The sequence below is a fragment of the Choloepus didactylus genome, chromosome 8 (genome assembly GCF_015220235.1).
Source record: "Choloepus didactylus isolate mChoDid1 chromosome 8, mChoDid1.pri, whole genome shotgun sequence".
Taxonomy (NCBI): Eukaryota; Metazoa; Chordata; class Mammalia; order Pilosa; family Megalonychidae; genus Choloepus; species Choloepus didactylus.
In genome coordinates, this window is record NC_051314.1 from 14520681 (window position 1) to 14536817 (window position 16137).

Here is a 16137-nt window from a genome sequence, read left to right on the forward strand (position 1 = left end):
TGCCCGCTCCTGCCGGCTCGGGCGGTCCCCCCCGCCTCCCGCAGCCCCCGCCCCGTCCCCGCCCGCCGGGGGCTCCGCTGGCTGCTCCGGGCCGGGGGCGCCTCGGACCGCAGTCTCCGGCCGTCTCCGCTCTGCGCCTCCCGCGCGTGCGATCAAATGTGTGTGTGTGTGTGTGTGTGTGTGTGTGTGTGTGTGTGTATGTGTGTGCGCGCGCCGCTGCCCGGGCCCGTGCGTGCGCCGGCCCACGGCCGGGCGCGTCCTGTGCGGTGGTGTGTGTGCGCGACGGGGGGCGGGTCAGAGCGTGGGTGTGGGTCTGGGTACCGGTGTGTGCCTGAGCCCGCGCGTCCGCTTCTGGAGGTGCGTGTCTGGGTTGAGAGCAGTGCGCAAGGGTCTTTGGGGCTGGCAGTGTGTGCCCGGGGCCTGTTCCTGTGTGTGCCTGGAGCGGTAGATCCGTGTTGCGGTGCGTGCGTAGGTTGGGTCCGAGCACCGGACCCCCAGGACTGGGATTGCATACGCTCCTCTGTGACTGCAGAGAGGCCCCCGGAGCTGCACTGTGGGGTAGGCACCGCTCTAGGCGGCTGTGATTGTGGGAACACACATCCGTGACCGTGGGCAAAGGCCTGGCCTCGTGAGGGGGCGTGCACGGTGCTGGGCCTGCTACGGTGTCTACACAGGTCTGGGAGGGGTTGAGGTAGACCTGGGCCTGTAGTTCACGTGGGACGCGTGCCTGAGGGCCTTCCCCCACCTGAGTCCTTCCGCCCTCTCTTCCCGAAAATCCACGAGTCCAAAGCCTCGGACCAATTCTCTTTTGAGTCCGGCCGGGAGCCAGGGGTCAGACACCCCCAAACCGCCCTAGAGGGCACCCGAGGGGCGGCCAGCCCTGCTACCTCTGGAGGCTCCTCTCCAGCCACCTGCCCCCAGGCGGGCCGCCATTTAGCACCCTGGCTGCTCACGCTCTTTCGGATCCTCCCTGGCGTCCGTCCGTCAAGAGGTTCGAAGGCGGCCTCCGGCGCTTCCCGCCCTTCCAGCGGTTCTGCTCCGGTGGCGTCCGACAGCCACTTCCGCCCACGTGTGCGGTGCACCCTGGGTGTGCAGCGCCCAGGCGTCCTGCCGCCCCCTCTGTGCGAAGGTGCATGGCGGGCAGGGAGATGCCTCCAAGGCCGGGTTCCAGCCGGTGCCCTCCGGGGCAGGCCCACTGGTCTCAGCTGGGCCTCCGGAGGACCTCGGGGCTGGTCTTCCTGCCCCAGGTTCCCTGAGCCCACCCTCATCCATCCCTGCCAAGCAGCCGAGTGACCTTTCTTCAACATCCATCCCAGCGGGCCCCTCTCCTGCTTGAAACCTCTGTGGCTCCCACTTGCCCTTGGCCTACATTCAACACCAGCCTCCCCCACACCCTTCACCCTCCAGGCTCCCTCTAAGCCAGGGCTGGGCAAACTTTTTTCTGTAAGGGCCAGATAGTAAATATTTTAGGGTTTGCGGACCATATGGTTTCTGCTGTTCTTCTGGATCCTGCCATTGTAGTGTAAAATCAACAATATGTAAAGGAATGAGCATGGCTGTGTTCCAATAAAACTTTATTTGTAGACACTAAAATTTGCATTTCCAATCACTTTTACGGTGTCAGGAGACATTATTCTGGTTTTTATTTTTTCCCAACTATCTGAAAATGTAAAAACAATTCCTGGCTCACACGCCGGCCCCTAGTTTGCTGACCCCTGCTCTGAGCACATCCCTGAGCCCTTTTGCGCCACCCCGTGACTCACCAGCATGGATACTCCATTGGCCAACCCCCTCCCCATCCTATCTGTTCTCTGCCCAGGGACTCCTGCCCATCGTGAAAGGGCTACATTTTGCAGAAAAAGGTTTTCCTTGCCCCTGGCTTCCCCAGGAAAATCAGTTCTCCCTCCCATGCCCTCCTCAGTTCCTTGGACATCCGTCTTCCTGGGAGAGAAGCACAGCTTCCAGTCTGCCTTGCCCACTGGAATTTTTTTTGACAGAAAGCTCAACGCTGGCCTCCGAGCACCAGGCTGGGCACAAAAGATCACATACCTCTGTTTTCACAGCCCCCAGACACGGGGAGGGGGTGGTGGGACGGGCCCTGGGAAGCCGTGCGGAGCTGGGGGCTTTCTAGTCCATGGCGCCCCTGGCCAGCACACCCAGCGCAGAGCGGGCGATCCATGGCACCCATCTGTCACCTAGTGTGGGCTCTTTCCTCCTGAGCAAGCTCTGCCCGCCCCCCACCCCAAAACTGAGCTGTGCCCGAGCCACAAATGTCCCTTTTAGTCCTTTAAAATTTATAAGTGACTTTGGTGAATAGATAATAGCTGCACACGGTGCAGATCTGAAAAAATCCTGCAGGGTGTCCAGTGGAAAGTAAACCTCCTAACCCAGGTCCAGCCCTGGCTAGCCAGTTCCCCTCTAAGTAAGTGTTTTGCCATTAAGATGTATTTTTTGATGCCGTTCCTTTGACATGAAGCCATTTTTTGTGTGTGACCTACAAAATCACCTATTACACTTACTGTTTGCTTCTTTATTGTTTTTGTTTTTGTTTTTAACCAGCTGCAAAACAGCCGTGTTCACCCATCCCTGAGCCCCAAGCCCCGCTCGTGGGGGGCGTGGGAGGGAAGGACGTGCAGGGAGGGTCCCATGGCTCGGGGGCTTCACGCCAAGCTTCGTGGTGCAGTGGCTTACTCTGTTTCCTCACCTGTGAAATGGGGATGACGCCGCACTCATCAGTCTGCTCTGGGGACGATGGGTCCCTGTGAGCCAGCTGCCCTCCCACGCCTCCCCTGGTGTCGGGTCTTAGCTGGCACCGTTTGCTGCACCGGAGGACAGGGGCTGTGTTGCCCCCACCAACTCCCCAGCACTGAGTACCCAGCCTGGGCACAGGAGACCCTCAATAAATATTTGCAGAAAAAAGTGAGTGAATGAGTGAATGAATTAATGAATGCAGTCTGTACACATTACTTGTCATTAAAAAAACAGTGATTGTTTATATTCACCTGCCTAAAGTTGGCCGCATTGGGAAGAGCTGTGTCCCCTAGGCCCTGCTTCAGTGGGATGTGACCTGCACCCCTCACCCGGGCACCCCCACCCACATGTGGGTGAGTTGAGGCCCATGGACACTCCTCAGATGCCACGTGCAGGGGAGGGAGACAAGGGCAGGCACCACCACCAGGGCCGTAGTGTGGTTAAGCAAGATCAGGGATTGCCCCGCTCCGTCCAGAGCTGGCCCGGGTCGGGGAGCCTCTGGGGCCCCTCTCGCCCTCTCTCTGTCCTCCCCCAGCTCAGGTCTTTGTTCTCCTGACCTTTTCAGATTCCCTCCCTTCTTCGGAGGCCATGGGGACTCAGCCTGGGTCAGGGCCCACGCCAAAGTCTGCCTCTGTCTGCCCAGGGCGGCTGTCAGTGTGTCGGGCCTGCTTGTGGCCAGTGCACGCCCTCCCAGCCCGACAGAGCCGGTGGGCAACTTGCTCCCCCCACACAACCAGCCCCTAGCAGAGCTGGGCACACCCGTGCCCACTCTCCCCATCCCTGCTCAAGGCCTGGGAAATCCTAGCTGCTCAGCAGGTGGAGAGCTGAACACAGCGTGACAAGGACCTGGCTTCTACTCTAGCTCTGCCCTGGGGCCCAGTCACTTCCCTGCTCTAAGCCCCCATTTCCTCATCCGTCAGATGGGCACGAATGCCACCCTGCCTCGCATTGACCTTCGTGGAACCCAGACCTCCCCACGCTCTGCACCCCCTCCTCACTCCATGTCCCACCCCTGGCTCTCAACAGGGGCGGTGGGTGAAGGCAGGAGCTCCCCAGGGGTCCTCCTTGTCCTCCCCATCCTCTTGGGACCGGGCTGCTCCATAAGGAGGCAGGAGAAGCTGGGAGAAGCCCAGATACAAGATTAGCACGGCCCGAGGGCAGGTGTCCCCTTACATCCCTGCCTTCCCCTTTCATCTGGGGCCGATTCAGCTCTGAGAATAATGGCTGGGTCTGTCCTCGCCTGGGCAGCTGCTGCCCAGCCCAGCCGGCCCCACGAGAGCCGGACAGAGTGGGGCTCCCCGTCCTCCCTGAGTCGTCTGCGTGGGGTCCTGGGGCTCCAGGTGGGTGCCCCCTGCCCCACCCCAAGAGGCTCCCGGCCAGGAAAGGAATGGCAGAGGCAGCCGGCCCAGCCTGGGGCCTGCTAGCTGGGGCAGGACTCTGGGCTCAGGCCTTGGCATCTCACCGCGGGAGGGCGTGGGAGGGGTGGTCTGCACACGGGGGAAGGATCGATAGGTGAGACGGCAGCCTGGGCGGGCACCTGAGGGTCTGCGAGTGTCAAGTCCCCTTCCTTCCCCGTCCCCTGCTGAGTGAGGCCATTGTGCCTCAGCATCCTCACCCACCCTCCTCCATAGGCACTCCATTCATCTATCCATTCATTCATTCATTCATCCAGTCATTCATCCATTCATTCATCCATCCATCCATCCATTCATTCATTCATCCAGTCATTCATCCATTCATTCATCCATCCATCCATTCATTCATTCATTCATCACTCTTTCAGTTTCTCCCACTTTTCTCATCTTCACACCTTGGCATAGATTCATCCTTAAACCCAGAGAGCCCTTCCAGAAAAACTGATCCTTCACAACCCAACCCAGACACCCCCGCCCCACCCCAGGCTGCCCTGACTCCCTCCCGTGGCTAAGCATGGAAAGTCACTCATATATGGTGTTTCTTGTTTTCTTGGTTTGGTTTGCTTTTTGCCCGTCCCCCCCACCAGGACGTGAACATTCCACGGGTGACACCCTGGTCCCGTTCCCTGCATCTGTCCCCCCAGCCCCTGGCACAGCCGGGTGCATTAGCTGCTCAGTGAATGCAACTGACCAGGAAGGAGCCTCAGCCAACCCTCTCCCTGCCGCCACATGTGTGTGTTTGGGGGACAGCTCTCATCTGTGAGTGTCCACTGCTGCGGGATGTGAGGCTGCTGGGGGCCCAGAGGAGGGCCAGCCCTCCGGGCGAGGGAATACCTTGAGAAAGGAAAACTCTCCCCACTAGGGCCAGGGTTGGCCAGTGGTTGCAAATGCATGTGAGCCCAGATGCAAATCTCCTTTTGCACCAGGAACTGCCTGCCTAGCTGGGCCTGGCAACCACTTCGGGAAAACTCAGGAGGCGGCTCTACCTCCTGCTTGCTTGGGCAGCCCAGCACACCTCGCCAGCTGGATCCCCAGGTGAGGAAACTGAGGCACAGCAAGAGGGAGAGACTGGCCGGCCCACTTGGCCAAGTCACAGAGCCAGCACTGGACCCAGGCCTGGGACCCCGGAGCCAGGGCTGCGGCCACCAGGGCCAGGCCCCTCCCAGCTCCCTGCCCGGGTAGTCCTTTCCTGGGGCATTACAGAGAGGGAGGAGGGGAGGGCCTGGCAGGTGAGGTTAAATCCATCCGGCCTCACTGAGCGCCTACTGTGTGAGCCTGGGCCAGTGCGGGGAGGCAGGGAAGAGACAAGACAACAGAGGGGCAGAGGCGCAGTCCACCTGGGGGTCCGGGGAGACGGTCGCAGTTTTGAAGGTGGGGGCAGATGTGGAAACAGTGAGGGAGCGGAAAGCACCGGCTCAGGAGCAGCACACGCGGAGGCAGGCAGGAGGGAGCGCATGGTGCATTTAGGGGAGGGCGCTGTCAGGCTCAGTAAGGGCTAGGGGGCCATGGAGGGAAGTAATTCAGGCTGAGGACCCCTACGAGCGCCAAGGATGGCACAGACACTGAGGAGGGGAGGAGGGGGTCTGAGATACCAGGCGGAAGCTGAGCAAGGGACCCCCACTGCAGCCTGTGGTCACTGAGAAGGGTGGCCTGCTGGAGTGACGCTTGGAGGCCGGATGCCTGAGGAAAACGGGCTGAGTCTGACTGGCAGCCCCAACAGACTCCTTCTTGCCTCAGGTCCCTTGGAGAGGAGGTGTAGACGCACCCATGCCCGTGTGCACCTACTGGTCCACGCAGCCCCAGGCCCTGGGCGCCGTGCACAGAGCAAGCCCCCACCTGCTGGTGTGTGCACCCACATGGAGACCTCCATCCTCGTGTGACACACACATCCACTCACAGGTGCACATAAGCCTTGTATGCACAAACCTGCAACACACCCCGTGTGCATGCACACAGGGCATGCCCTCTGCACCCACAAAGCCCTGCCAGGATACTCCCACAAACCCACAAGGCAGCATTCCACAGGGTCACCGCCAGAAGGGCAGGGCTGGGGACAGTGAGACCCAGACAGGGTGGTGACAAGCCCACCCAGGACCCCCTCTCCCAGCAATGATGACTCACAGCTTGACCGTCCACCGCAGCATCGGCTCCTCAGGGCTGTCGGCAAAGCTCCATCCTCACGGTGCTGGATTAAGTCTTCCCTGGGCAGCTCCATGGCCCCGGGAGTGGGACCAGGGGTCAGGCCTGGACGGTGACCTTTGGACCACCCAGTCTGTCTTCATTTCTCTGAGCCTGAAAGCCACGAGCGCAGAGGTGGCCTGCCACGAGCCCTGGGGGTTCCTTTGGGCTAGCAGTTTCTCTGGCCCTTTTAGTGACAAAAGATGTAAACACACCAGGGTGCTGGTGGGAACCATCGTAAAGTCCAGTCTGAGGCTCTGGAGCCAGGCCAGTGGGTAGAACTGGGAGAAGAGAGAAATCCTCTCATGAAATAATCTGGGGTCGGCCACAGAGAAATGCTGTGGGGCCGGTTCCCCACCTGGGGCCAAGCTGGCACCCGGAGCCTCAGTCACTGACCTTTAACCCACACACACCCTGAGGCTGCTTGAGCTGCCCAAACGGGCTGGGTGGGCCACACACCTGTGAACTTCGGAAGCCTCCAGGCTTTCTCTTCTGGCCATGCAAACCTGTGCAGTTCCTCCAACAGGAGTATGGACAGCTCAGGTTACACGCCTCCTATGACGCGGCGCTCACTCTCTACCAAGGCAACTCTTTGTGTTGTGGGAAATCTTAGAACCCACCACCTGGAACTGGTCAGAGTGAGAGAGTTTTATCCTTGGCACAGCAGACCTTCAGAAACTTGGCAAAAGTCCCTCCTATCACTTCTCCTTCCAGGTTCTTTAACGACTCCTCTTATGACATGGTGTTCCGGTGTGCTAATGCTGCCATTATGCAAAATACCAGAAATGGATTGGCTTTTATAAAGGGGAGGGGGGTTTGGTTACAAATTTACAGTCCTAAAGCCATAATAGTGTCCAGATTAAGGCACCAACAAGAGGATACCTTCACTGAAGAAAGGTCAGTGGTGTCCGGAACACCTCTGTCAACTGGAAAGGCACGTGGCTGGCGTCTGTACTTCTCCAGGGCAAACTTTTAGGCTTCATCTCTTAGCATCTGCAAACATCCTTCTGTCCGCAACTCCAAGCATCTCCAAGCATCTCTAACCATCAGCATCAGTAAGCGTCTGGGCCTGTGTCAGCTCTTAGCTTCTCTCAAATACTCCACTGAACTAATCAAGACCCACCCTGAATGGGCGGGACCACACCTCTGTGGAAATAATCTAATCAAAGGTTATCACCCACAATTGGGTGAGTCGTATCTCCATGGAAACACTCAATCTAAAGTTTCCACCCTAATCAAAAGATTAATAAATCTGCCCCCCCAAGATTGCATTAAAGAACATGGCTTTTGGGAGAACATAATATATCCAAACTGGCACACATGGTTTCCAGACTTTTCTATGCCAGCCGCTCTCCTTGGGCCATTTTCCCGTTTGCCCCACCCTCCCCAGAACAAGGCCTGATCTGCACAGACGCACACAGAGGGACGCTCACCTCCCATCTGTCCTCCCGTGAACGCAGCCTGCTTTTGTGGTAAGAATTCTGGCAGCTGCTGGCCTCTTCCTGGGAGCTGCTGCAGGAAGCATGGGGAGTCGGTGCTTGGAAAGGCTCAAGCACTCAAAAAAAAAAAAAAAAAAAAAAAAAATTCTGGCGTGGGATCATAGACAGCATAGACTTAGAAGGCCAAGTTCAAATTCTGCCATCGTGGCTTGCTGCCGATGTGGCCTTGGGCCATCAGTCATTTAACATCTCTGTGCCTCAGTTTCCTCCCCTGTAAAATGGTCTCTGCTTCCGAGGGTCATGAGGACTGAAGGAGCAGATTCCTGTGAAGCTCGGGGAGCCGCCTCCTGACACAGGGTGATCACACTGGGGTGGGGGTTTGTGGCCCAGGAACTCTGGCCGCTCAGAGTCCCTGGCAGTCTCGGCAACTTCTCCCCACTGAGCGTTTAGGGCTGTGGAATCTCCAGTTGGGAGGGAGTGGTGGCTTGGAGCTCTGTACCCCAGAAAAACACGTTCTGATACTTAATCCATTCCCGTGGGTGTGAATCCCAGTAAGTAGATGAGGTGACTTCAGACAAGGTGTGGCCCACAATGGGTCTTAATCCCGTTACTGAAGGCCTTATAAGGAGGGTCACAGAGAGAGAAGAAAGCCACAGAGCGAGCAGCCAGAAGCTGAAAGTCAAGCAAAAACCTGGAAGAGAAGAGAGAGGCCAGGAGAGGCCACCATGTTCATTGCCATGTGACAGAGGAGCCCAGGACCAGGGATCTCCAGCAGCAGCCCCGGAATGCCTTGATTTGGACTTCTGGCCTCAAAACCGTGAGCTAATAAACTTCCATTGTATAAGCCGCCCCACTGCGTGGTGTTTGATTGAGAAATAAGGAAACTGAAAAGGAGTATTGAAGCCACTGAGTTGCAGCTACCCCCATTACACCAGTGAGGAAACTGGGGCTCATACAGGGGCTGGGGTCTGCCCAGGAAGAGGAAACGGCTGGCACAAGACCCCAAAACCCCAACCTTCAAGCAGGGGCAGTGCCGTGGCTGCACACCCACCCTTCAGAACGCTCGAGCCCTGGCCAGGACTGGGGCTGCAGATGCTTGGGGCTCGGGACCCTCTGGGGCTCCACCAGGACAGGGACCTGTGCAGAAGAGAGGCCCTGCCTCAGGGTGCAGACTCTCTGGGCCTCAGGGTGCAGACTATCTGGGCTCCACTGGCCTGAATCCTCCCGGGAGGAGGCTGACAGACTGAAAGGTGTGGAGAGAGCCCGGGGTGGTGGGGGGAGCCAGGAGCCAGGGTTCTAGAATGACCCATACTCTTTGGCCCACCAAAAGTCACCTGTGCAGTGAGGGGCTGGGCCGCGAGAATGCCTTGAAGGAGCAGGTCCGGGAGGAGAGAGGGCTTAGTGAAGACCAGGCCGCAGGGCAGGGCAGGGGCCTGGCTGAGCCCCAGAGCCTGACTATCCCCTGGCACCGACCCCACCCCACGTGGGACCCTCCCTTTCTCTCCCTTCCTCTGCCCAGGGTCCAAGTGGCTACAAGGACAGACAAAGGCCACCTGGGCTCAAATCCTGATTGACTCACTGATTAACTGCACAACCTCTAGTCATTTCCTTGGCTGATCTGGGCCTCCCTCTCCTCTGGGAAGTGAGGATAAGGATAGAGCACACCTCAAAGGACCAAACGGGTTAATAGAGGTAAAGTGCTTAGAACAGGGCTTGGCAGGGTGAACACGTGGGCGTTCTCTTTTTCCCCACTTTTCAGATAAGGAAACGGAGATACAGAGAGGTTAAATAACTTTCCGAAGATCACACATAGCTTGGGAGGAGCAGAGGTGGGATTTAACTGCAGAGCCTGGGCTGTTCCTGGAGGCCTTCGCCCCCAGCTCTCCCCCTGCCCCCTTTCTGGACCCCTTCGCCCCAGTGAACATCATTACCTGGGGCCAAGCATTTTCTCCGAACCCAAGAGGCTGGAGTGGTGCTGGGATGGGGTGCTCTCAGGAAGGCCCGGCACTGCTCCCAGCTAGCCTGTGACCCCCCAGCCAAGCCACGGCAGCACCAGAGGGTGTTGTCACCTGCAGAGGAGCAGGCTTGGCCTCATTCCCCTCTTGGGATGGGCAAACCCTCCCTTGGTGGGGCAGGGAGCAGGTGCCTGGGGCCTCAGCGGGGAAGGACCCAGTGGCCTGAAAGAGATGGGCTCCGAGGCCTTCGCTCCATCCAGACCATCCTTCCAGGCCCACCCCAGCCAGGCCCCCAAGCTCCCTGAACAGTCACAAGGTCACCATCCACTCTCCCGTCCCTGGTGGCACGGGAGCCTGTCAGCAGGCAAGCGGCACACTCCCAGCGCAGGGATCTGTGGACGGAAGGATGCCTGCACCAAAGCCTCCCGCCGTTCCTTGCCAATCTTGACTGTGCCCCACTTGACCAAAGAGGAGGCTGACCCTCGGGGAGGTACAACGCCGTCCCCAGGCTCAGGGAGCTTGTCAAAGTAGAGCTGACAGTTCGTCCAGCTCCACAGCCACCCTCCTTCCACTGCCCGCCCCCCCTTCCTTTCCTGCTCTGGGAAACATAAAGATGAGTCAGTAGCCACCAGCTGAGGCTAATTTAAGGGGCAGTGCAAGGCCCGTCCACCCCCATAACTCCGCCAGCCCCACCAACCCCCGCTGCCTGCATTTCCCTCCTCTCAGCCAGCTCTCTGGCTCCTGGGTGTTGAATCTCTCAGCTAAAATAGCGGTGGGCTCGCCATCCCAGGGGGGTCACACCTTCACCAGGCAGCCAGTGACGCCCTCTAGACCTGTCCAGGCTCGGAGGAGTGGGGGCCCCGTCCCAGGCCACACAGCAAGAGAGCAGCCCGCTGTCCCCTCCTTGGCGCTGCATTCCTCCCCCGTCTGCCACCAGCTCATTTCCGGCTCTCCTGTTTGAGAAACTGCCAGAAACTGAGGAGCTCGGCCCACCCCAGAGGGACCGTGGAACCAAATTTCAACAAAGGAGGGGCTTGTGCAGGTGGGCGATCCCGAGGAAGGGCCACGTCTGACACTGCTCCCAAGCACACGGGCGGTTTTTACACCCGCTGTGTGGTTATTTGGGGTGGATGGAGATTGGGGGTTCCCAATCTGGCCAGCATTACTGCTGTCCGAAAATGTCTGTCCCCCAGTTGGGGGGGGACACTGACCTCTGTGCACAGCCTGTCCCTCCCCACCCCAGCCACCCCCTACCCGCCAACGTCCTGTTTTCTCAGGATCTCGCACAAATGAATGCCTTCCCGTCTGGTCTGGACACAGGCCCTGCTCGCTGTCCCCTGCCAGCCCTGTGTCCCACCCCCCCAGCCCTGACCAGTGCCTCTGCATGATCTTCTTGGTCGTCTGGGTGGCAGGGAGGAGGCTGTGTGGGCGCCAGGCGGCCTGGGCAGACCTGGAGATTGCCCTCAGCATGGCTACTTCGTGGGGTTCAGGCAGCCAGGGCCTGGGGCTGCCCTGGGGAGGGGGTCCAGCCTGTGGCCCCTCCAGCACATCTGGTGATGCACCTTCCCTGGCTGGCTCCCCACCTGGGGAGCTGAGGCCCGAGGTTGCTTCAAAGAGGAAGTGGAGGTCCAGAGAGCAGGAGGGACCCCCCCCATCCCTCCCCCACCAAAAAGAGGCAGAGCTGAGCCCCTGAATCCCACCCAGCCCCGTGCTTCCTGCTTGCAGGAAATGGCTCCTCTGGAGCTGAAGGAGGAGGTGAGGCAGCCACAACTATCCCCTCAGCTCCCCATTTCCTGTGGCCACTGCTCTTAAAACAAAATTAAAACAACAATGCTCATTCCCAGAAGAGGACAGTTTCCTGATCACTCCCGGGAGCCGCTCCTCCAGCACTGAGAGAGATCACGTCCAGGTTACAGACGTGGGAGCTGAGGCTGAGAGGCTGTAAGACTCTGAACCCGGGGTCCTTATTCTGGCCTCGGGCCCCCTGCTTTCCTCGGTGCTGCCCCCAGGCTACGGCAGCCACCCTGCACCTCGGGGAGCCAGGCTCTCTCCTGCGCTGTGGCCCTCCGTGCTCCGGGCCTGCGGGCACGGGGGCCCTGGGGTCGGGAGGAGGCACCGAAGGTCACGTGGCAGATCCCCGGGGCTGCAGGAGGGGTGCCTGTTACCCGGCCTCCCACCGACGGGAGATCTGATGGGAGTGGGTGCCGCCGGGCCTCGGGATTGTTTGCAAACCACAGTGGGATGGAGGGTGGCCAGCCCGGGACGGGTTGGAGAGGGGCCTCCCAGGAGGATTCCTGGCGCTGGGTCCTGCCGATGCAGTTCCCGAGATCACCCCGCCGCTGAGCCCATCACCCAGGAGAGGCTGAGGCTCGGGACTGGAAGGTGACCTGCCCGAGATCACACAGCCCTGTAAGGTGGTGGCCGCGTGGGGTCAGAGGCCTGATCCCAGCCCCCCTCCCTGAAAGTGAGAAAGTGGGGGGACCAGAGACCATGCCAAGTTGACACTTTCTCTGCTGCTGTTGGAGGATCACCAGGGGCTGGCCTGGCTGGGAGCCCACCCTGCTCTCCTCCCTCCGGGGAGGCTGGACCGGAGAAACTGGGGTGCTGGACTGTACTGGGCATCCGGGAGGGGTTCTGGGGCACAGGGAAGCACCCAGATGCCCCTCTCCTGTCCTCTCTCCCCCGATGCCTCTGTGTTCTCCTCCAGGCACCCACTGCTATGTGATCTACTTCAGTTGCCTGTTCGTCACTCTCTGGGCGGTGGGGCAGGCTCTTTGTTTCGCTCCCTGCTGGGTCCCCCTTGTTCATCCTGAGCACTCAGGATGCTGCACGGAACACAGAGAGGAAGGGGCAGGTCCGAGGGGAGTGGAGGGGCTGCGATGTCTGGAGAGGGGGTGGGCTGGGACCAGGTGGTGGAAAGGGGCTGGAGAGAGGCGCTTGGGTGGGGATTACATTTAGGAAACCAGTGAGCAGGGCTCGGTGTCTGATGGAACGTGGGGCCGAGGAGGAGGGAGTGGTCGGGGCTGACTCCCAGGTGTCCGATGGGGAAGGTGGGAGAAGGAGCAGGTGTGTGGGTGGGTGAGTGGGCTCAGAGCGAGCAGAGGGGCCGGTGAAGTGTCAGGGGCTCTGGGTAATGAGTTCTGGAGCTCAAGTGAAAGTCTGACCAGGAGTCAGAAATCTGGGGGCTCCAGGCTCGTGGGTGGTTCTCAAGAGATGTCTCAGGAGGGGCAGAGCAAGTGAGTGTGCAGAGAAGGCTCCTGCTGGACGATGCGAGGGACCCAGCTGCCGCCTCGGCTGGCGCATCACCCGGGCGCGACATCTCCTGAGATCTGCGTCCCCACCCCCATCTGCACCCCTCAAACTCTTCTGCCCCTTCCAGGCCCAGGTCGCTCCCCACCCCTACCCCCAAGCCTTCCCTGAGCCTACTCATTCATTTACTCACTTAATCCCTCACTCACTCAAGAAACAACCCTGGGCCAGCTCCACGGGAACACAGAGATGACCGAGCCTCCGGGGAGACAGACCCAGCAGCCACACCACGGCTTTTCTCAAAACCGAGTAACATGTGGATGCTCCTTTAAACAAAAAAAAATGTCTCACAGGTCCTCGGGTTGTGTTAAATCATTTGTATTATAGGGTTTCTTAAATAGGCACTGACTCAGTGCTTGGATAAACCTCTGTGGGCATGTTTGCCTCCGACATTAAAACCAAAGCAAATTTACAAAACAAATATAAAGAATATAGCAGAGCCAACAAAAATTCAAATTGACAGTAGGAAGGGGCCTGGCTGGCTCTCACCATAGAACAGGCACTCTGTCTGTGGCACTCGGTTCCCCTGCTCCTTCCTCTGTCACCCCCCACCCTGGGCCCCGGGCTGGGACAGCACATGGACACTAAAGACCCCCACCCCCATCTTTTCTCATTCGCCAGCGACTAATAAACACTCTAGTCAACCCAAAGACAGACACATCAGGGGGTGGGACTTATTTTTAAGGCAATTGTTCAGATGATCCTAAATAGGATTATATCCAATTTGTTTTTAATTCATATGCCGTTTTTAAGTGTACAATTCAGTCGCATAAATTGCTTTTGCGAGGTTGTTCTACCATCACCACTTTCATCACCAAAACTTTTTCAGCACCCCAAACAGAAACTCTGTACCCATTATGCATTAACTCCCCTTTCCCCCTCTTCCCAGCCCCTGCTAACCTCTGATCCACTTTCTCTCTATATGGACTTGCTTATTCTAGATACCTCGTGTAAGTGGAATCATACAATTTGGTTGTTTTCTGTCTGGCTTATTTCACTCATCATGATGTTGTCAAGGTTCCTCCATGCTGTGGCATGAAACAGCACTTCATTCCTTTTCATGACTGAATAATATTCCATGTGTGTAGGTACCACGTTTTATTTATCCATTCATCTGCAGATGGACACAGGGGTCGCTCCCACCTTTTTTGGCTATTGTGAATAATGCTTCTCTAAACATTAGTGTACAAGTATCCCTTGAAACTGCTGATTGCAAAGAAGGCCAGAAAATCAGTCCAGAAGCAAAAGCTAAAATTCACCTTCAGCAGGTCCTGCATGCAGGGGACATAACTAACTCCCAAGTCTCCATGAAAGCACAGCAGTGAAAGAGCGAGATGCAGTGGAGAACCTTCTTCAGCAGCTGCTGCCCAAACTTGATGAAAGCAAATAAAGAGCAGGAAGAGAAAAACAGAATGCTGCAAGAAGATCCTGCTTTGTCTCAGCTTTATGAAAACCTTGTTGTGAGTCAGGTGAACAGAGCCGAGGAATTCCGGGCCCATCATTTAAACGTGAATGTGACGGATAGCTCATCCATGTCCAACCGTAAGCAGGATGTCCGCATTTCTGCTGCATTTCTGGCTCATGTCTGGCCCCAAACAGATGGTTTTAATGGTCTGAGATAAAACTTAACCTCTGATATTACTGAGTCCAGATTTAGGACCTACCCAGCCGTAAAAATGAAATAGGCAGAAAACGCTCCCTGCAACATGTCAGAATAAGAATCCTGGACCCGCTTTTCCCAGTCTCTGGCTGAATACAGGGTTAAAGGACTTCTTTGTGGAATGTGCCAAAATAGATGAAAAAGGGTTAAAAACAATGGTCTCATTAAGAGTGAAGAGCCCAGCACTAGATAGGACAGAGTTGGAAGATGAACTGGAGGTTTGGGAAGACAAGGGCCGTAGCATTTCCTCTGTGCCATCTACTTCCAGCTCTCCTACATCCACCAAGGAGAATGGCAATCCCCAGCACTGTGGCACAAAAGGGGCAAAAGGGTGGGAATTCCAGAGGCACCGATTGCTTTCAACCAGCAGTCAGAAAGGCCAAGTTACAAGAGCACATTGAACAGGAAGTCCTGGGCAAAAATAATGCCACCAAAATGATTGCACTAAACCTCGAGACATCAGATAGGTGTTTTCCAGGGCCCAACTCCAGTCCAGAAACCATGGCAGGCAACGCGTCAGGATGTCCTTCGTCCTTTTTATCCGACGAGATGTGGAAGCTCAGGTTCTCTCGAGGAGTGCAGCCAGCTGTACCGTCACAGCCTGTCACCCGGTGGGGCACTTATGCAGGGAGGGACACAGATAAAGCGGGTGGTGCCAAATGATGTTCCGTCTGAATGCAAACCCTGCCTGTGGCTGTTGGAGAACTTTCCTGGCACTTCTGGACCTGCCTTCCTGTTAATACACCATTCCTGGAAGAAAAGATAGTGAAGATGAAAAGTAATTTGGAATGATTCCAAGTGACAAAGCTCTGCCCATTCCAAGAAAAAAATCCCCAAGACTGTATTTAAGTACAAATTTGGCAAGTCGCATAGAAGAGATGCTCGAGACAGCTTAGGACAAGCTCCCCACGTGGCAGTCACAGCGCAGGATGCAGAAAACCTGCAGCGTCTGACTCTTCGCCCGTTTTGTGCGATTAAAAGAACTCTGCAAACCTGACCTGCCAGATGGGCAGATCATCACACAGAAGTTTCAGAAACATCTGCCTCAAGGGGACTTTTGAAGCTAATGCATATTGTACTTGCACATTGCAAAGTCAGAGGAAGAAAGGAAATGTGATTAAACTGAAAATGGAGAGGTAAGTTAAGGCAGAATCAAAATGGGCTAAGTTGTTTACAGCGGTTACTCGGGAGCTGCTTTTGATTCACAATAAGCAGCTTTCAGAAATTGAAAAAACAAACAAAAACACTGTTTAAAGGTTCATTGATACATTTTGAGGTTTTTTTTTTCCTGTGTAATTTTTTCCCCTAAGTTTATGACCCAGGTGGATCTTAAGTATTTCTTTCCCATCCTCCACTCAACTCCTCAAGTTTTACTGAATTCTACTTGTACCTTACATCAGCAAGTTTTAAAAAGTACCTTAAAACAAAGC